This window comes from Chlorocebus sabaeus, chromosome 23, assembly GCF_047675955.1.
Source record: "Chlorocebus sabaeus isolate Y175 chromosome 23, mChlSab1.0.hap1, whole genome shotgun sequence".
NCBI lineage: Eukaryota > Metazoa > Chordata > Mammalia > Primates > Cercopithecidae > Chlorocebus > Chlorocebus sabaeus.
The window spans coordinates 26,482,262-26,504,056 of NC_132926.1; the positions used below are offsets into that span (position 1 = coordinate 26,482,262).

Consider the following 21,795-nt stretch of genomic DNA (forward strand, 5'->3'; position numbering starts at 1 on the left):
AGAAAGGAATGCCCCAAAACACCCTTAAGACACCCAGTAATTGCTGACTCTGCAGTTAATCTGTCAGAATGTGGCCAGCTACATCCTGATAAAATGGGAAAGAAGGGCAAAGAGGAGATTCCTAAGAGATATGCAGGCCCAGTAAGTACAGATTTAACTGCTATATGACCTTCCTGGGGTGGTGGTAATGAGCATTGCCTCCATTAGGGAGGATTCCTATTGATCACTGGGCCCACATCATCAAGGGCAGGAAGGAAGATTCCTACAAACAAGGGCAGGAACTAGTGGGGACATGGCAGAGACTTAAGACAGAAGCTGGAAACTAGACAAAAGCAGAGCCTTAAGACAAGAGACAGGAATTTAAAGAAAGAGTCTGACATAAAATTCCACAGCACAGAACTCTCGAGGCTATTGGCTAATTCTCTTTTGAGCAGTATGTTCTGCCTTGCCTTTCAGAGTGTACTGTCTCTTTAAATAAACTCTGCTACTACTTAACCCTGGCTGCTACTGTCAGCCCACTCTCTCTAGGAGTGTCTTTTTTTTTTTTTTTTTTAAGACAGGGTCTTGCTCTGTCACCCAGGCTGGAGTACAATAATAAATAACCTTTAGAACAACCTGGAATATAATAATGAATAAACCTTTGGCTTAGTTTACAATTTGTCTCTTGGCTGAATTCTTTCCTCCAGGAAGACTAGACCCAAGGACACTCACACTTCTCAGTAACAACACCATAATTTACTTATTATTATCCAATATTTTGATCCTGATGTTCATCTCTAGTGTATGCAGTTGTATCCCATTAATTTTCTTTGTTATGTAATCCATTGAATATTCTACAACTTGCTGATTCACTCTCCTAATGATGGACATTTTATTTTGGTTATTTCCATTTTCTTGCTATTATAAACAATGCTTTTTATAAATACTTGTGTCAACTGCAGCACATGTGCAAGAATATCTGCAGTGTGTACACACAGGAGAGGATTTTCTGAGTCATAGAGTAGGCCAATGTTTTACTTCACAAGAAAATGCCAAAGTATACTCCTAAATGATGGAGAATTTACATTCCCTAAAGCAATGTATTGCAGTTCATTCCAACACTTTGTACTTTGACTTCTTAATTTGTTCTAATCTAGTGAGTATAAAAGATATCAAATTGATGTCTCATTTTGCATTTCCCCAAGTATGAATAAGGTTGTACAACTGTTCATGTTTTTCCTTTTCTTAGTAAACTTTGCCCATTTTCCATGAGGTTATTTATCTTTTCTTAATGTTTTGTAGTAGTTTTTTTATATATTCTACTCACAACTTCTTAATCCCATGTTAGCAAAAAAACAAAAACAAAAACAAAAACTTTTCAGTTTGTAACTTCTCTCTCACTTCACGTGTCTTTTGAAGAACAAAATATTAAATAAAAGGTTGGTAAAGGCAATGGTTTTCTTTGATGTAATAAAATTAACAATCCTTTATTAAGATTGATGAGGAAAAAAAGAGAGAAATAGAAAGGGAGGGAGAGGAAGAGAGAAGACAAATGGCCAGATTATAGAGTAGCTTAGGAGGTAAGGATTCTGCATTTGATTAGCTACCTGCTCTTATTGTCTAGTATTTTGTTTTTCTCCAAAATATTACACAAGTTAGAACATTATCATAATATCATATTATACGGACAATGTTTAAACTCACTCACATTTTTACCAGTTTATTTAACCAACCATTCCGTCTATATCAGCCTTCTGGGATTACTTTTCTTTTGTAAGTGCAGTCTCTTAGTAAAGCCTTAGTAAAGTCTTAGTAAAGACTTCTTTCTGTGGAAATGTGTTTATTTTTTCCTATTATAAAAAGGAAAACAATTTCAGCGTGACAGTTATTTTGTCTCAGGGCTTTGAAGATATTATTCCAGATCTACTTTCCTCCATTGCTGCCATTGAACAGCCTGCTGTCAGTATTACTTGTGGTTCCTTTGCAGGCGGATCTGTCTTTGCTCTCTGAATGCTTCTAAGACCTTCTCTTTGTGGTTTGTACCAATAATTTCACTACAATGTATCTATGTGTGGATTCACATTTTATTCATCTTATTTGAACTTACTATATTTGCAAATTAACATCATTCATCAGTTTTAGAAAATAGCTGTTATCTCATCAAATGTTGTACCTCTTTTATTTGCTCTTCTTCTCAGACTCTGATTAAACATCAAACAAACTTTTCAGCTTATCCTTTCTATCTCTTCACTTCTCTCCCACATTGTCCATTTCCTTCTCTCTCTGTGCTGAATTCTGGGGTAATGTCTTCCTCTCTATCTTCCTCCAACTTCAGCTGTGTCTACAATGCTATTTTACCTAACTGGTTCAGGGTTTATTCTACCAATTCTGTCTTTCAAAAAGTTCTAACAAGTTCTTTGTAAATTATTCCTAATCAGTTATTATGGTCTTTTATTGTATGGTCATATTTTAAATAATTGCTTTTTACTACTTCAAATGTTCATTTATTTTACTTTATTTTATTTTGAGATGGAGTCTTGCTCTGTCACCCAGGCTGGAGTGCAGTGGCATGATCTCAGCTCACTGTAACCTCCACCTCCTGGGTTCAAGCAATTCTCCTGCCTCAGCCTACTGAGTAGCTGGGATTACAGGCATGTACTATCACACCTGACTAATTTTTGTATTTTTAGTAGAGACGAGGTTTCACCATGTTAGCCAGGATGGTCTCAATCTCCTGACCTTGTGATCCACCCACCTCGGCCTCCCAAAGTGCTGTGATTACAGGCGTGAGCCACCACACCTGGCCTACTCTTTCAAACATTGATACATAGTAATTTTATATTCTCTGATAATTCCGATACCTGAAAATCTTAGAAGTTGAAGTCTGTTTTCTTTCTGATATCTCTGATTTATATTGGCTGGTTTTCATGTGTATTTTTGTCATCTTGAATTGTGGGATCCTTTTCTTATCTTCACCTGTGGGATTCCTGTAGGCCTAAACAGGACATGCTTTCCTCCAAAGAAGATTTACTATTGCTTTTGTTGGAAGCCAAAGAAAGCTACCAACCAAGGGACATTTGGTCCTCTTCCAAGTCCTGAGTTCATGCAGGAATCTTGGGTTCAGATTTCTTACTTTCTGGCTTACAGCTAGCTTGCTCAAGGCTGATTCTTAGATGCAGCAATATATGGGTATTTGCAGTTAGAACCAGTTTGATTTTCCTCATCTGCTCCTTGCTCAGCACTTCCCACATTGGTTTCAGTTCAAGGTTTGTTGTATTTTAAGATGGTGTTTGCAGACATGGAGTGATGGAGATTTTCCTTACTTGCTCCAAGCCTAGCCGTGCATTGAAACCTAGGTTTAACTATGATCTAGGTGTTTTGTAGCATATGGGCCCATTGAGGTAGTCTGTCAAGTGGAAATATAGAGTATTTGTTTTTAATTTATTGTTGTGAGATTTCAGGTGATGCAATCAGGATCATATAAATCTTTTCACTGTTCTATGATGACATGTTATAAATTTCACCCAAATACATTGCTTTTAGTTTATGTTATTGTGACATAATGGGAAATACATATATTTGGTCTCTGACCTATTTCCTGAGACAGAGATCCTAAAATTCTTGTAGACTGAGGTGCTAGAAGAATCTTTTGTTGTAATATCGGTCTTTGAACTTAGTTCCTGACACAGAGCTCATAAGACTTTCGTAACTTCCCGGTGATAGGAGCATTGTTTGTTCTAATGCAACTTTATTGTGCTCCTGGATAGCCTCCCCATGGGGGCTGGTTGCCAAAGGTGTCAACTATGTGACTGAAGGGTTGAACCTTTGTAATCACATGCAAAGGAGACGAGAGGGGCTGAGTTGATCAACAATGAACAATGATGTAAACAATCACACGACTACCTAAAAAAGCTTCCATAAAATTCCAAAAGGACTAGGTTCAGAGAGCTTCAAGACTGAACACATGAAAGTTCCTGGAGGATGGTACACCTAGAGACGGCATGGAAGCTCCGTGCCCCCCCACCAAACCTTGTACTATGCGTCTCTTCCATCTGGCTGCTCATCTGTATCCTTTGTAATACCCTTTATAACAAACCAGCAAACAAATTTTTCCCTAAGTTCTGTGAGCCTCTTTAGCAAATTAATGAAATCAGAGGAGAGGCTAATAGAACCACAATTTATAGCTGGTTGGTCAGAAGCACAAGTCACAACACGAAGCTTGTGATTGCATCTGAAGTAGCAGTCCTGTGGGACTGAGCCCTTAACTTGCGGGATCTGACACTACCTCCAGGTAAATAGTGAGAAATGAATTATGGGATACCCATCTGGTATCTGCTGAAGAATGGCTTGCTTGGTGTGAGGTACGTGGGGGGAACCGCAAACATTCTGGTGACCAAAGGTAATCTATGCTGAGGCTTGTAACGTCTGAACGCAGAAGGAAAAACGTTTGCTTTTTTCCTATCTCAAACATTGATAGTTACTTCCTTCTCTGAATCCTCATGGATTCATTGTCTCTGTCAGGCCTCTGAGCCCAAGCCAAGCCATCACATCCCCTGTGCCTTGCATGTCCGGACAAATGGCCTGAAGTAACTGAACAATCACAGAAGAAGTGAAAATGCCCTGCCCCGCCTTAACTGATGACATTCCACCACAAAAGAAGTGAAAATGGCCGGTCCTTGCCTTAAGTGATGACATTACCTTGTGAAAGTCCTTTTCCTGGCTCATCCTGGCTCAAAAGGCTCCCCCATTCAGCACCTTGTGACCCCCACTCCTGCTCACCACAGAACAACCCCCCTTTGACTGTAATTTTCCTTTACCTACCCAAATCCTATAAAACAGCCCCATCCTTATCTCCCTTCACTGACTCTCTTTTCGGACTCAGCCCACCTGCACCCAGGTGATTAAAAAACTTTATTCCTCACACAAAGCCTGTTCGGTGGTCTCTTCACACAGACGCGCATGACAGTCTCTATCATCCAGTTTAAGTCTTAATCACATTTAATAGTTTATCAATCTCAGTCTGCCCTGGGTAAGTATTTACTGCTTCTAGATTCCCCAAGGACAGAAAGCATTGTCTTTACATGTCTTCCATTCTCCCAGGAACCCAAGGACAAAAGGTCCTTGATCAAAAATGATTATTGGTAATTTCATTGTGTGGAAAAAAGTGCATACAATTGAATTAAAAATAGAATTTTTGACAACAAGCAAAAAAAGTGAGGAGTAACTATAGATCTTCTCTTTTTCCAAAATAATGTATCTGTTTATCATAAGTATAATCAACAATAAGAATTATAAACACCTAACACCCTTCTTAAAACCCCAATTTAATCCTTTTCTGTGAAACTTCCCGAGTGAAATGGGAGGGAAAATGTTATCACTGACTTCGTAAACCAAAAATAAACTTCTAAGCCTCCTAACCAACTGAATGGACCCCTCCTCTCAGTCTAGGGCTTTCCAAAGTAAACCTGAAAAACTACTTCTGGTGGCCAGGTGCAGTGGCTCACGCCTATAATTCCAAGCACCTGGGGAGGCCAAGGCAGGTGGATTGCCTGAGCCTAGGAATTCAACACCAGCCTGGGCAACATGGTAAAACCCTGTCTCTACTAAAAATACAAAAATTAGCTGGGCGTTGTGGCATACATCTGTAGTCCCAGCTACTTGGGAGGCTGAGACATGAGATTCACTTGTACCCAGGCGGTGGAGGTTGCAATGAACTGATATCACACCACCGCACTCCAGCCTGGGTGACAGAGTGAGACTCAGTCTCAAAAAAAGAAACAAATAAACAAAAAAAGAAACCTACTTCAGGCCATGATGGGAAAGTAGCGGGCGGGGGGTCAGACTTGCTTCATTATAACCTTCTCCCTTTGGAATTCAGGCACAATTGATCAGCATTACCATTAAAACAGAGACCTTAAGAGTGACCAAATGGATTCTTTCTAGAAATAAGATACCAAATTCCAACCTGACTTTAGTGTAGTATCACATGACAGATAGTAGGCTCTGAAAGAAAAAGTATTTTACCCCAAAATATATTTCTTTGAAATATTTGGAAATGGACCCACAAAAGTGTCTCTTGCAGGGAAAAACTACATTCTGTAGAGAATGCCCTTCCTTTTCCAGGTCCTTTCCTGATCCAGGAGATATTTAACTAAGACTGTGGCACCTAAAAGGGTTTGATGAGAGACATTTACCATTTATTTTCCCTGAAGCTTGCTACCTGGAGACTCCATCTAAATAATAAAACCTGGTCTTCCACAACCCCCCTTAACTGTAAACATTTCTTTCTGCTGACCTCAACTCTTCAGGCAGAGATGAACCTTTTCAACCAATTGCCAATCAGGAAATCTTTAAATCCACCTATGACATAGAAGCCTCCACTCCAGATGTCCCACTTTTCCAGGTCAAACCAATGTACACCTTACATGTATTGCTTTATGCCTCTGCCTGTGACTTCTGTCCCACTAAAATATATACAAACCAAGCTATAACCCAACCACTTTGGGCACATGTTCTCAGGACCTTCTGGGGCTGTGTCATGAGTCATAGTCCTCACATTTGGCTCAGAATAAATCTATTCAAATATTTCACAGATTTGACTCTTTTTTGTTGACAGCTTGAAGGAAAACAAAACTCTTAATTTTGCACATAATAAATTACACTTGTTTCTGGATGGATATTTTTCTCTATCACATTCCAAAACAAGAAAGAGGAACCAGTGATGTATTTTTCACTTCAGGTTTCAAAACCAAAACAGACCTAATGATACACGCACAATCCCTCAGTGAATAAAATAACAAAGAGTATAGCTGCTCAAGTTCAATCTGTAATCAGAACATCAAGTCATATTGTACGAAAATGTCAGTTCTGGCACAGCCTTGATGAGCTAAGATTGAGCGCATGGGCCAGTTTATCATATTATCCTGACTGCCCTCTTTTAAAGCTGGCAGGCCCAATTTGAGTATAAAAAGGATTTCAGTTTGAGTGATTTTTGCATCTGAAAAAGAACCACCCAGACTGATAATGCTTTTCATTGCTATTTTTTCTTAACAGAAACAAATGCACGGAAAATGTTCAATATAAATATTTTCTCAACATCAAGTGGTCCTAGATATGTTTCTACAACACTTTTCACTATAATGTATAAAAATAAAAATCTTTCTAAGAGTTAAGAGATGCTTTTGTTGCTAAAAATAGGCAGGGCATGCTGGCGTCTGCCTGTAGTCCCAACTACTCAGGAGGCTGACGCAGGAGGATCACTTGAGCTCAGGTGGTTGAGGTTGCAGTGAGCCATGATTGTGCCATTGCACTCCAGCCTGAGTGACAGAGTGAGGCCCTGTCTCTAAAATAAACAAAAACATATGTCATTCAATAAAAATAAATGAATGCATTTCAAACATTTGGATGCAGTTTCCCTTCATTACTCTGTTTGAGCTAGTGGAGAAATCACAGCAGAAGCTTCTTTAAGGTAGGGCAGGGAAGCAGAATTGTCTAGTAATAATTCTCCATGCTACAATTTCATTATTCTACTTCCATCAAAATAAATGGTATTAAAATGATAAAAACCTACAAGTTTAAATACAAACTCAAATCTCCTTCCTACTTCGGATGATATGGAAATTCCCAGCAAGTTTTAAAGCTTGCTCCTTTAACAAATTTCACTGAGTTTTCTGCCCACTAGTCAGGATGGAGCTGCCTCAGTCCCTTCCATCATTATTACACTAGCCAAACTAGTGCATTCACTTCCTCACTCACTACTTTATTCAAGTGTATGTTCCTTCACTGAATAAATGTTTACTGGGTATATTTATGCTTTTTTCAAACTCACCAGGATTACAGGCAACAGAGTTTCTCTAAAATATCCTAAATTCTGTAATGGAAAATGTATTTTCTTATAATTTAACAACAGCCAGAGAGCCTTCTTTAAGCCTTCTATAGAACGCTAACTGAGGCAGGTTAGATGGAATATTTCATTTTATTACACGGTTATACATTAGCCTTAAAGCAGCTCTCTCCTAGGAATCAACAGCCCTCCCCCACCACCCACCCACCGACCCACCGTATTCCTCTGCTTTCAGCCCCACTGACTTCCTCACTGGTTCTCAACTGTGAAACTCACAGTCCCACATCACAGCCTTTGTACTTGCTTTTCCTGCTGCATGGAACAATCTTTTAGCAGATACCTGCTGGACAACATCCAGTTTCGGTCGCAATTACACACAATTATTTATCATTCTCAACCTGTTCTGGGTAAATAAGTGCTGTCTCCATATTCTTCAAGGGCAGGGACCATTATCTTTACTTGTCTCCTATCTTTCCAGCATCCAAAGGCAAAATATTCTCAACAAATAATTGTTGGTGATTTTGTGGTGCGAAAAAAAGTTCATACAATATTACAAACTGAATTCTTGAAAATATGCACAAATGGCTTTTAATTTAGCTAAGCCTTCCCTGGTTCCATGTTTCCTATTATTTTTTCTCTCTTTCTCTCTGTGTCTCTCTTTCACACACACACTCTCTCACACACAAATACACTCTCACTCTCTCACACACTCTCACACACACTCACACACACATACATGCACACACTGCACATTCTCTCACGCACACTCTCACACACACTCTCTTACACAGTCACACACACTCACACACATACTCTCTCGCACACACTCACACACACTCACACACATTCTCTCTCACACACACACACACTCACACACAAACACACTCTCTCACATATACACTCTTACACACACACACACTCTCACACACACACTCTCTCTCTCAGAGGCAGGCCAGCTCCAGAATCTAGCTTCTTAATCACTACACTTTATCACAGCCAAATAAATCTCAGTACATTTATATGACGGCACATTATACAGCTCAGAAAAATAATGAGGCAGCTCAATAGAAGCATACATCAACAATCCCCAAGATTTGTTATTTACATAAAAACAAGGTACATTATGTTCTGTCACTTGTGTAAAAGAGGAAAAACATGCTTTTTGTCCACCTTTATCTTTCGGAGGATGCACAAGACACGAAACATGGTTTTACCAGAAAAAAGGGAATTAAGGACTTGGGATCAGGGATGAGGGCACATTTACTTTCTACCATTTTGTATTGTTTGGCTTAACATGCACATGTAGTGTTAAATAAATTTAAAATTACCATCTCAAAAAATTCTGCCCCCAGTTCAAGTAGTCATTAGAGTTTCCAGAAAGGGTTATTCATACATCGGGTGTGGCAAACTGGGCTCCACATTCAGTCCTTGTGTTAATGTCTTTAAACATGAGAGTAATACCCTCTGGGTTGTGGAAGGAGAAGTGGTCCAGAGAGAGACAGATATAGGGATTACGGGCACTCAAGTTGGCATCAATGCTTCTTCCCTCCTCTAGGATCTGTTCCCTAATTATTCAATCAAAAGAGTATGCAAGGCTCACAGAAAAGCCACAGGGCCCTCAACATCGTCCCAGCTCCTCCACTATCTCTTTACACCACAAGTTCCCACCGCCAAACCCATATGGCAAATTAACCTATCACTTAAATCTCACTAAACAATGCTACGTGAGGGAAATGGAGGTCAAAGTCAAAGGAATATATTACGAATGATCAATGACAACAATCTACTGACAGACTGAAGCTCAGTCAGGATCCAGAGGCCACGGCCAAGGGTGCTCACTCGCAGGCGTGAGTGGCGGTCATGAGCCTGAGTTCTACCCTGGCTCTGCCACTAGCCTGTCATGGAATCTTGAACTAGGAAAAACAGCTCCGCTTCCCAATCCTTACTTTCTCCACCTATAAAAGTCCATAATGTCAGACTAGGTAAGTGTTTTTCACAATGTGCTTTTCAACCCATTAGTGTCATGAAATCAATTCTATGTACCACAGCATGATTTCTTTTTAATGAATGGGAATAGAATGGAAAATATCAGACTATACTGTCTATAGTAAGAGTATGATTTTCCAAAACTTTTATTTCTATGATATGAGTGAATATATTGTGTCTCCACATGTAAATGTGCAAGTAAATAATAGGACAAAGCAGAATAGAGGATATCAGTAAATTACCCACAGTAAGGGTGTTATATTTTTTGAAACTTTTGTGTCAGTTGCACGTGGGGTATATACTAATGACATAAAATACCTTAGTGTATTTATCTTAACATACCTCATAGTCGTTTGCAAGGCATAGAAGAAGATATTCTCCAAGCTCTTTTCAAGCTCATTGTTTTATAAGTCAATTGGAGACAGTATTACCTAGTAAAGTTTGAAAATAAGAAAGTCTGGATTCAAAGCCCTGCCCTGCCATTTAGAGCAGTGAGGATCAGGTGCAAGTTAACTTGCCCAAGCCTCAGCTTGCTGTGCATTCTCCAAAGATCCCACTTAGAGACGTGAATATTTGGGAATAGGAAAAAGGAAAGAGAGCTCACTCTTCCTCCCGCCCTTCTACATTGCTTTCCAGTATTTTCCTGATCCGACTATCACCTTTTCTCTATTCTGGTTAATCCTGTCATCATTATTTTTGTCATCTCTGTGGTGATTTCTTAATTCCTCTACCCACAACCACAACATCAAGTTACTGAAAATATGAGATGAGAAAAATACATGTACATAACTTAGAACTATGTTGGCACATAGTGGATACTCAATAAATGGCAACAGTAACAGTAGCAAAAGTAGGAGGACGATGTGGTAGTGGTGGTGGTGGCAGCAATGAGAGTAGTATTTATCCTCAATGCCCATTAAAAGGTGAGAAGATAGGGTGAGATGTTAGGTCTAGTTATCAACAATATCCTACTGAGGAAATTTTTGCATTTCAATAAAGGACCATAGAAAACATTAAATTATTCAAAGGCCCAAAGAATTAGCATGCAATGGAGGAATTTTAAGAAACCTATGAGGTAGGAAAGGGAGCAATTTTTTATAGTGGTAGGGGAATAAAGAGAGGTACCTCTGCCTTGCACCTGACCCTTAGATACCAAATCAGAAAATAACACCAATAATCTCAGCCTGATTATGGTAGAAGGGCAAAGTGAATCGTTATCTGGGCCTTCTTTCCTTGAATATTCAGAGTCTTATTAGTTTGGGTTGGTTTGGCAAGCTTTTTGGGATGCAGGGAAGATGCAAGGTTGAGATATTTCTTCTGCCTTGTCAGTCCTGATTATAATGTTTTCAAAGGATCATGCACAATACATCACACCAATGATCTGTGTCTTACTGTCTCCATAATATTGACACCATGTGATAAAGATCTGTGTGTTAACAACGTCTAAGTACACCGCACATGTTTCTGTGTCTGAGGATGCAGTTGGGCTGATTCATTTAGTCATACTCCAAAGCATCCCAGAGGTAGAAAGAAGGATCCCATGGTGACTGCTTCCCATCTAAAAAAAGGGTTAAGAAGAATGAGGAGCATCATCTGATCATGACTTTGCCAATGACCCTGTGCCAGGGGATTGGCAATGAACATCCATACAGCTCTAATTCTTGAAATATCACATACAAGAACATCAAAGGAGGAACCTACTCCAGACACATTTTCTTGTTTGAAAACTAGACTGTGAATCCCAGAAGCCTTACGGGCTAGGACCTGCCAAGAGGCTCTCCAACAAACACCCTTGACTACAGGAGTTTGCTGATCAGCAATTAATTTCAGGTCTGCTTCACTCATTTTCAGCAAGAGCTTCATCTGGGAATTGTGCAGTTGCAGGCTGTGTATCTACCTATGCAGAAGGCTTGCAGGCATGCCTTCAAAGCAAACAAGTAGCTCACCACGCATGTGTTAATCACTCTCAGCAGGGCATTAAGAGTCCTGGGCCAGCAGCCAGAAACCACTGGCACTCACACTGGCTGTGGCACTACCTTGCTTGGTGACCTCAGGCAAGTCCCTTTCCCCCTTTGAGCCTCAGTTTCCTCATCTCTTCTTCAAACTGATTGGACTAGATTATCTCTAACCTTGGTTCTCACTGCAGAAAGCTTATTAATTTTTAAAACTTTTGGGTTGAGAAACAAATGTGTCTTTCTGAGCAACTAATTAAATGTACAGATAAAATCACATTAACTTATAAATCAGAATGTCCCTTTTAATTATATCTTAAGCAACATCACAATGAAACTTGCCCAAAGCTACCAACATAGTTAATCAACAACTACTGATACCATTACATTCCTATGTGAAGAAGTGGTGCCTCTAGGGGCGCATTAGACCTCACGGCTTTCAATTCCTATGTTTGGATGGTTTTTCTTTTAGCATTTAAGGACAATGGCCACTTTTTCTGAACCACATAGAATTAGCTTAAAGTTTCAATTAGTCATCCAAAAATGTTTCTGTGAGATTTCTATGCGTCAGGCCCTATCCTGGGTGCTATAGATCCAAATTCCAATAAAACCAGTCCCCTGATCTCAAGAAACTAATATATAGACTGAGTGGCAGATACAGAGAAGTAAACAGAAAAGTATACTCCAGTTTAAATGGAGGAACACATTATAAAGACACCTAACACAGCCTTTGAGGACTCCAGGGAGATTTTTCCCAAAGAAGCAATATCTACACTGAAACCTTATAAACAGGTGGGAGTCAGCCAAGCAATTGCAGCAGGTGATGGATCTATGAAACATCCCAATTGCTAGAAAAGGAAAAGCAAATATTTGGAGACGATTTCACCACCTAAAAATTATCCCCAAAAGTTCAAAATCTTTTGAACCTTTGAACTTTGAAGATAACCCACTGTTCTCTTCAACATTCTCTGCAAAAATGGGTTTTTAAAAAATACAAACCAGAATATGTTTCATATGCAACAGTGCCTTAAAGTACAAGGAACAATGACTCACAACAATGCAACAGTAAGGGCAGGGGGAGTTTAAAAAGGAGAGATCTGGATTCTGTCAGTTTGCTACTTAGAATCTGTATGGGCCAAGTAGTGGCTCACACCTGTAATCCCAGAACTTTGAGAGGCCAAGGATGGAGGATTGCTTCAGCTCAGGAGTTTGAGACTAGCCTGGGCAACATGGCAAAACCTCCATCTCTCCAAAAAAAAAAAAATACAAAAATTAGCTAGTCATGGTGGTGCATGTCTGTAATTCCAGCTACTTGGAAGGCTGCAGTGGGAGGATGGTTTGACCCAGGAGGTGGATGTTGCAGTGAGCCAAGATGGTACCACTGCACTCCAGCCTGGTCTACAGAGCCAGACCCTGTCTCATAAGTAATAGTAATAATAATAAATAAAAATAAAATAAAAAGAGAATCTGTGTGAACTGGCCAAATTGCTTAACCTTCCCAACATCAGCTCCTGGGTTAAATGGAGCCTGGCACACAGCAAATATTTAACAAAAAGCAGTAACAATGCTAGCTGACAGGTGTGCAGGACACCATGCTAAGCACTTCAATCATTCATCAGTGTAAATCCTTGCAACATAAGACAACCTGTTTCTGTCTTCAGCTTGTACATGAAGAAATGGAGACTTGAAGAAGTCAAATCACCACACCAAAGTTATAAAAGTAAGGCAGGCTTTGACCTCAGGGCCCAACTTAACCATTAAGTGTTTCCTTTCACCTTTTACTTCTCCAGTGCCAGTCATGCCAGGAAAGTAGGTTCTGACCACTGAAATGGCAAAAAACAGTGTCCAGCATATTAATGAAGCAGATTATAAATATAAGGTATTCCTTGGTTCATGTTCTATTTATAAATGGCTGTGGTTATTTAAAATACATGTATCAGAGAGTTGCTTATCAAAGCTACCTAAGGTTCAATTACCATCTAGAGGTCAGGGTTAAAAGCAAAATATTCAAAAGATAAATTTGGATCTGAAAAGGGAAGGATGACAAAACAATTTGCTGGACAAGATGTCTGGCACCTTTGGCCACTTTTCAATGAAATAGAAGGGAAAAGATGTTGAGGTCACTGAGAAAACAATTTAAGTGGGCCAGAAAGAGACAGAGTGTGTGTGACAGCTCCTTTTTACCTGCAGAATGAGGTACTGATCTATTCTGAGGGAGTCAAAAGCATAATAACGAAGGGGAGGAAAGGAGTGTTTCTTATACCACAGCTAGATCCACTAAATTGGGAGACTGAATTTCACACTTTTGACATAGTGGCACATTGGCCTGGCTCATGGCATCATTTTTTGTCAAGTATTAGTACAAATGCCGACACTCACGCACTGAAGGAGCATTTGATGTTTCCATAAATGCTTTCCGACTTGGCACAGGAGAAAAAAAAAAAAACGAGTATAACAAACATCACTGTGATTGCTATACTTCTCAAAGAGCTTTCAAAGTTGCCTCCAGGTGGGCCTGCTTGTTTCCTTGCACATCAGTGGGCTGCAACATGCATAGAGTCTACTACTTTTTGTATTTCTATTTGGCTGGAAGCAGGAGGGACTCAGAGTTCTCCTCTTGAAGCTGCCTGGAAGGGATTCAGTGTTGGAATCCAGGAGTGAGGGAAAAACTGGGGAAAACAGTAAGGTATAAGTAGATGTAGGCTTGGGGAATGGGCTAAAAATATAGATCTCTGGCCTTTCTGCCCCAAGGTTTTGATTCAGTAAGCCTTTAGGGGAGTCCAGCAACTTGTGTTTTGACTGTGATGTAAGTGGCCTTGATGATTAGCCAGACATGACAACTACTGCTGTGATGAGAAGAAGGCTGTACTAAGACTCCAGACTGGGTGCTGGTCCAAGTTCTGGCACCTACAGGTTGTAGGATCTCTGGCAAGACACTTCCCAGTTTCTTCAGTCACTTTCATTTTTCTCAAATGGTAGAGTGGGGAGGGAGAATGCTTGGGAAAGATCTCCAAGGACCTTTTGGCTCCATCAGCCTAGAATGGGGTGTTAGGATTAGCAGCTACCATGGTACATAATTAGGATCAGAGATCCTGGAGTCAACCATACCTAGACTCAAATTTTAGCACTGTACTCTCTAGTAGTTAGACTGCTGACAACTAAAGTCATTTCTCTGGGACACATTATAGAATTTTTCAAAGTCTCAGTTTCCTCAGCTAAAATGCAGATGATAATAACAGTGCCTGTGGCGTAGCTTTCTGTGACTTTTAAATGGGCAGATAGTATATGAAGAATGCCAAAGGCAATGCCCTGAGGAATCCTCAGTACCTGTTAGTTATGAAAGCCCCTGACAAGGTCAACCAGAGGAGCCATCTGCCTTCCCCTGGAACTACTGTGATTAATGAGGCTCATGAAGGTAACCCTGGCTGAGCAAATTCCTTGGGCTTCTCCTTTTATTAAGAGAAATTCACAAGAAATGAACTTTTCTGGAGAGAATAGGATAAGAGAGAGAGGTGTTAAACAACATCTCTTAGGAAGAAATCCAGAAACAAATTAGAGAAGGGTGTTATACCATCTACAGCACGTTTATCAAAGCCCAGTTCAGGGACCACCTGCTTTAGAATCAACTGGGGCACTCAAAGTAGCACATTCCTGTCCCAATTGGAACAGGCTCCCAGGGGAGTGGGTCCAGTAATCTGTATGTCTCGGAAGCTACCAAAGAGATTTTTCTAAAAACAAGGTTAGAGAATCATTGGCAAATATTGTCAGTGAGCTAACACTCTGCCTCAATTCTCCAACATGTATTTACCCAGAAAACTACAAACAAATCAATGACTACAGATGCACTTATACATGTGTGCATTTACCAAGAATCTGAACTTCCTACACACGTGTCATCTCCAATGGGTTCCAAGTAGGTGTCCAATTTCTGAATAATTCATGACTCCCCAGAGAAACAAACATGAACCAAGGGCTGGCTACTTAAGGATCTGTACTATGTCAGCTTCCTTAGAATGGCAGCATGGTTTATGAAAATTAAATACAAAAAGAATGTGACTTCAGGGCACCTCTCTTTTCCCACCCTTTCCCTCCTCCCCACCTGACTTCTCCACCCCTGTTCCCACTCCCACTCCTTTCCCTTTTTATTCTCTTTTCTCACACTCTTCTTTCTTCAGATTTATTTTCCCTTCTATCCCTTTCTCTTTGCCACTCTTGCCTCCTCTTATTCTTTGCCCTGTCTACCCTGAAACTTTCTTCTCTGCCCTCCCTCTCTCTTTCTATCTCTGTGTGTCACTGCCTCTCTCTCCATCTCTTTCTGCCCTTCTCTCCCTCCCTCTTTGTGCCTCCTTTTTCTTCTTACTCTGACTCTGTACTACTGTCTGACTGTCTCTCTGTAATACACAATATCTCCCTGCCCAATCTCCTCTTGGCCCCCAGCTCCTGGCTCCCTTTCAAACACCAAGGCTCCTGCATGTTTCTGGCGAGGCATGCACCCCATGCTAAATCACCCAGTGTGTGCTACACACCCAGGAAATCACTCTACTTAGATGTCCTTAATGATCTGCTGCCAGAGGCCCTGGGTGAGGAGGGCTCTCCTTAGGAGGGAAACTAAACTGGGGCTGGAAGAATGCAGCAAAATTCCAGAGTAAAGGCAGCAAGGCTAAACAGCTGTGGTCTCCAGAACTTCCTCACGAGGGAAAGCCACTGGGGCAAGCGTCAACAGCAGAGGGTTCTTTTGTGTTTTGGAGTGTCCATCATTTTGTTTCGAATATACAAACATCTCACTGCACAGTGGGCGGGCAGTGATGTGGCAGCGCCAACTGTGTGCTGGGAAAGCATGAGCTTCCGGAAATCTCCATCACTCTTCCCCAAGCCAACCAACCTCCTAAAAACACAAAATCTAAGTAAAAATGGAGTGCCTGCTATGCATGTAGGCTCCAGACAACTCTCCCTTTCCCCTAGTCCCCCCTCGCCACACACACACACACACACACACACACACAGCTGCTCTACCTTCCAACTGGACATCCACTGGACATCCACCTCTAAATACCTCCTTTATAGACATTCCAGAGCTTCTCTCATGAACGCGGATAATTGTCTCCAACCTACAAATGAGTAAGCCGAGGAATGAAGAAGTTACTCGGCAATTTTGGAAGATGCTACTTTGGCGGGTCCACAGCTTTAGGGGATTAGAACACTTTGCACTTGGCACACCTGAAGTCACCAAAGAAAGGTGAGTTCAGGTGAAACTTTTTCAAAGCTCAACCGCGCCCTCTCCTAATTTGCCTCCCTGGCGGGTGGAGAATTTTCTAATGTCTTCCATGCAGCTCTTAAACTCGACCTGTCCCCACACTCACTCGCACACAGCACGTGTGCGCCCATGCCTGCCCTTGTGTATGAATCTCCGGATAAAAACACAGGAGGCAGGTAAAGAAAGATAAACTCCAGTAGGAATCCTGGTGTTCCCGCAACTCCCCCTCCCTTCAGTGGAGTACAGAGGAGCGAAACTCTGAGTTTTGGCTCGCCGCCCAGCCGGAGGAGCTGGGATACTGCCGCCAGGGACCGTGGGGAAGGCCATGGCTCAAGTCCGAGGACCAGCCAACTCCGCGCTGCCCAGCTGAATGGCCTCTCAGTTGCCTGCAAGTTGAAACCTCAGTCGGGCACACAATGAGGCCGCTGTTTTCCGACAGGAGGCATTTGGATGCCTCACACACTCACCCCAAATCGGGCCTGAGAGCAGGGAGCGCATTTCCTTGCCCATGTTCAGATGCTCCCCTAGAAGCAGCAGAGGCAGCCTGGGGCTCGAGGAGGAAGCCGTTCCCCTCCCCTGCGCCTAGACACAGGAAACCCGCGCAGGCCACCTGTTGGACTCTGGACACCCTATATTGTGCTCCCCTAAAACCCGCACCGCACCGCGGATCAAGACAATCGGGCATTCCGGATGCTGGATCCGTCAGCAAAAGATAAATTTCACTAGCGCCTCCCACTCGGGCTACCTTTTCTGGTGCCCCCACCCATGTCTCTCTGTCTCTCGGTCTCTGTCTCTGTCTCTCTCTCGCTCTCTCTCTCTCTGTCTGTCTCTCTCTCTGTCTCTCTCTCTCTCACACACACACACACTCTCACTTCCTTAATATACCAACAGTCTTTTTTCTTTAATGAAGCGCGCTTAGCCTCCCCTAAGGGCTAGGGCTGCCCACGATCTCTTAGCGCGCCCAGGCGGCTGCGGATCTCTAAGCGCTTATGCTGGGAGCTAGCTTAACGCGCGGGCGGCTGAAAAGCCCCAAATGGCACGTTGATGAGGAAGTCAGCGTTCTGCTCTAGGGAGCCCCTTTTCTCCTCGGGAAGCGGAAGGGGACTCCCTCCTTGACTTAGAGATGGAGGGAATTGGGGAAGCCCCCGAGGCAACCGAGTTGGAGGAAACAATGTTACGTTCCTCTGCCAATGCCAGGATAGGTGCAAGGAGACCCAACTTTCTCCCGTCTCTTTGCCATTCAAGCAAGCCACTAGCTGGGAGTAAAGGGCGCCTCCACTAGCGGCCTACTCACCCCGGGTATAAACGCTATCCCGCAGGGCCACCAAGCCGACTGGTGCGCGCGGAGTCCGCGAAACGCCTTGGTGTCTCGCTCCTCTCCTGGGCCACGCGGCGAAGGCTACGCACTCCAAGCCGGGCAGCTGAGGGCAGTCGATCCTATGGGTGGCGAGTTGGCAGAGGGCGCGCCGCCCGGCTGGGGGCGCATCGCTCCCAGGTCTGGCGCAGGCTGCGGCGGGGAGAGGGGCTCACAGGGAAGTTGGCGGCGTTGGGGGCGGACTTCGGACTTCGCGCTCTCTCCGGCTCGGGCGGCCGGGTGCGCCCTCCGGGATAGACAAGGGACTTGCCAGCGGAATAGGGGCCAGCGCGGGCCAAGGGGCTGCGGAAAGCCTCCACCGGCCGCCGCCTAGAAGAAGCGCAGCGGCATCGCGCTGTCTAGAGCCCCCCAGTAGCGGCGGGAGCAGAGAGCGCGCAAGAGAGCAGGGTTGTTCCTCCAGGCTGCGGGTCTCCCTTGCTCACAGCCCAGCTCTATTCAGCCCGCCGTGCCCCTCCTCCTGTTCTAGTCCTCCTCCCCGCGGGTGCTTCGCCGGCTCGCGAGGCTCGCCTGGGACCAGAGGCTGAGCGGAAGGCGGCCGCAGCGCCCGCAGCATGGAGGGCGATCTCGCCGGCTCCGACTCCGGCTCCAGCTGGGGCTCGCCCTCAGGCAGCGGCAGCAGCGGCCGCCACCTCCCGCGCGCCCACGTGCCGGAGTCCCGGTGTGCGCGCTCCGGCTGGCGGGGCTGAAGGGAGGGAGCGAGGGCGAGCCGCGGGTGGGGGCGGCGGGGAGAGGCTGCACAGCCGCGCGGCAGAGGGGAAGCCGCCGAGAGGCTCCCGACTGCGCGGGGCTCTTCGTCTGCAGCTCCAGGAAGACTGGTGTGCAAGGTTCCCCCAGCTCCCCGCTCCCTTTGCAGAGCGGAGGGAGCCCCAGCGAAACGCGGGCGGCGTCGGGGAGCTCCACTCCGCAAGATCAGTCGGCCGCGGCGGCCAGAGGCGACTACGTGTCTCCGCCAAGGGGACAGGTTTGTAGTATCCTTGAACCCGCTCTCCACTCCCCAGAGAAGAAAGGGGTTAAGAAACACCGGGTGAAGGAGTGTGCTGATTCCCAGCGAGAGCTTGTTCCGGCTTGCCCCGCCTTCCTCTCCGAGAAAGCACTTTTCCCGTTAACCAACAGACTCCAAGGGTTTCTCCTTCCAGGGAGAAGGGAGGTGTCTTGCAAGATGAGCCTGGCAACCTCCAATCAATTGACAAATAATTCGTGAGCACCCACTCTGAGCGACGCCGGGCAGTGTTCGGAGCACAGGGCCCTCCATAATTGGGAGTAATGCTATATTCTCTGCTCTGCGGGCCCTTAGGCAGGCTCTCCCTGGGCCTCATTGCCCTAGTCATAAAATGAGGTTCTTTTATGATATGAGTAAGAAAAACAGAAGACTAGGTTTTTTTTTTTAAAGACAATTTAAAAGATGGGTAATAACTCAATACTAACAAGAACGATAATTAAGAAAATTTCGCGGTAATAGAAATCGAGAACTTTAAAGAGAAAAAGTTAGCAAAACACGCGTAACACTGGACACCATGTGCGATTGCTTAGACATCATCGTCTCCAATCTTCTCATCTTAATGGGGAAATTGAGCCTCAGGGAAGACACGTGGTTCGCCCGCTGTCACACACATCCAGTTTGGTCAGCTCCCAGTCTGGTCTCCTTCTGCCAATTCTGGGCTTTTTCTGCCACACGCCAGTACACAGGTTATGCTCACCATTACTGAGACGAGTCATCAGCAAAAGAGGGGAGAGGGAGAAAAAGAGAGAGAAAGAGAAGAGAGAGAAAGAGAAGAGAGAGAGAGAGAGAGATTGAAATTCATTCCCTTTGGAGTTTCCAAAAAAGGCTTCATGAAAGAAGTGGGATTTAAGCTAAAACCTAAAGAGTAGGCAGGATTCGAATAGCTGGAAAAATGAGAGGAGGATGTGAGAGGTCAAAATGAAGGATGAAGAAAGATGCATTGGAACAGCAGCAAACAAGCTTGGCAGGGGCAGAGAACTTGCCTAGGCAATGGGTGGGCAGGGGTCACTGAAGGGTTTTTTAAGCAGTAAAAGAAAATAATGGAAGCTTCATTTTAGCTCAATCAGTATATCCCTGTACAGGATGGTTTAAGAGGGGAAGAGATGGTGGTAGAGGGAGAAAAAAAAAGGAACTGCAGGCAGAGAAAATCATTGGGAAATCAAGGCAGCTATCTGGGTGCAAGTGAAGCCCTGATGAAATGTGGTAGCATGTAGAAAGTAAAATAAATAAAACTTTTCTTGCTTCTGTTTTTAAAAGCCTGCTTTATAGGAAGGACTCTGCTGTTAATTGCAGGGGACATTGTAGGGAAAGGCACCGATGTTTAAGGCACAATGGGAAACTGAGGGCCAACCCTCAGATAAAACAATGGAGCTTTTCACAATAACTAGTCTGAAACAGATCGGGTCCCTTGGTTTTAACATTCAGCACCTGGAAGCTGGACAGCAACCGCCCTTGGTGAAGAATGGGGTAAGTTAGGATTTCTATCAATCAACTAAAAGCAAAAACGAGAAAAGGAAGGGAAAAACGTATTTTCTTTTATTCCTTGGAGGCACTTGAAGTCACAAACGAATGACTTCAGGGACTTCCTCAGGTTCTTCCTCTGGAAATAGTCTCTCCATCTAGCACTTTGTCTCCTTGGTTGGATCAGCAGCAACAATAGCGTCTGGGAGTTTGATAGAAACAAAATCTTAAGCCTCAGCACAAAGCAATTGAATTAGAAACTTCATCCTAACAAGATTCCTGGCTGATTCATAGATACATTAAGCTTGGGAGGGGTTTCTTATCTGTGTCTCTCCTAAGCTAGTGTCTTCAGACTTTTTAGTGTGATGCTGTATTAGTCTGTTCTCACACTGCTGTAAAGAATACTACCTGAAACCGAGTCATTTTAATGGAAAGAGGTTTAACTGACTCACAGTTCTGCAGGCTTAACAGGAAGCATGACTAGTAGGCCTCAGGAAACTTAGTAGGTGAAGGAGAAGCAGGCATCTTCTTCACAAGGCAGCAGGAGGGAGTGTGTGGGAGCACAAGGAAGTACCACACTTTAAAACTATCAGCTCTAGTGAGAACTCACTCCCTATCATGAGAACATGAGCATGGGGGTACCAGCCTCATAATCCAATCACCTCCCACCTGGTCCCTCCTCTGACACATGGGGATTACAATTCGAAATGAGATTTGGGTGGGGACAGAACCAAACCATATCAGATACATAGTAAAAACACTTCATATTACACTATAATCCTACACACGCACACACATAACTTAAATAAAACTTTCACAAAACAACATGTGTCCTTAATTTGTGATTCACTTAAATATTTTTATTCAATTTAATTTTTAATGCTGGTCATGACCTACTAATTGATTTCATGTCCTGCAAATGGGCTGCAATTTATGGTTTGAAAA

General features: G+C 43.3%; 1 protein-coding gene across 1 annotated transcript in view; it reads right to left on the reverse strand.

Moving 5' to 3' along the window:
* SGCD (sarcoglycan delta) overlaps positions 1-18,870 on the reverse strand; it is a 1,043,506-nt gene extending 1,024,636 nt beyond the window's left edge. Inside the window, exon 1 of the mRNA XM_038005626.2 lies at positions 18,309-18,870. The gene's annotated coding sequence lies outside the window, so the exon portion shown is untranslated. The remainder of the gene's footprint in view (positions 1-18,308) is intronic.
* Between the last annotated feature and the right edge of the window lie 2,925 nt (positions 18,871-21,795).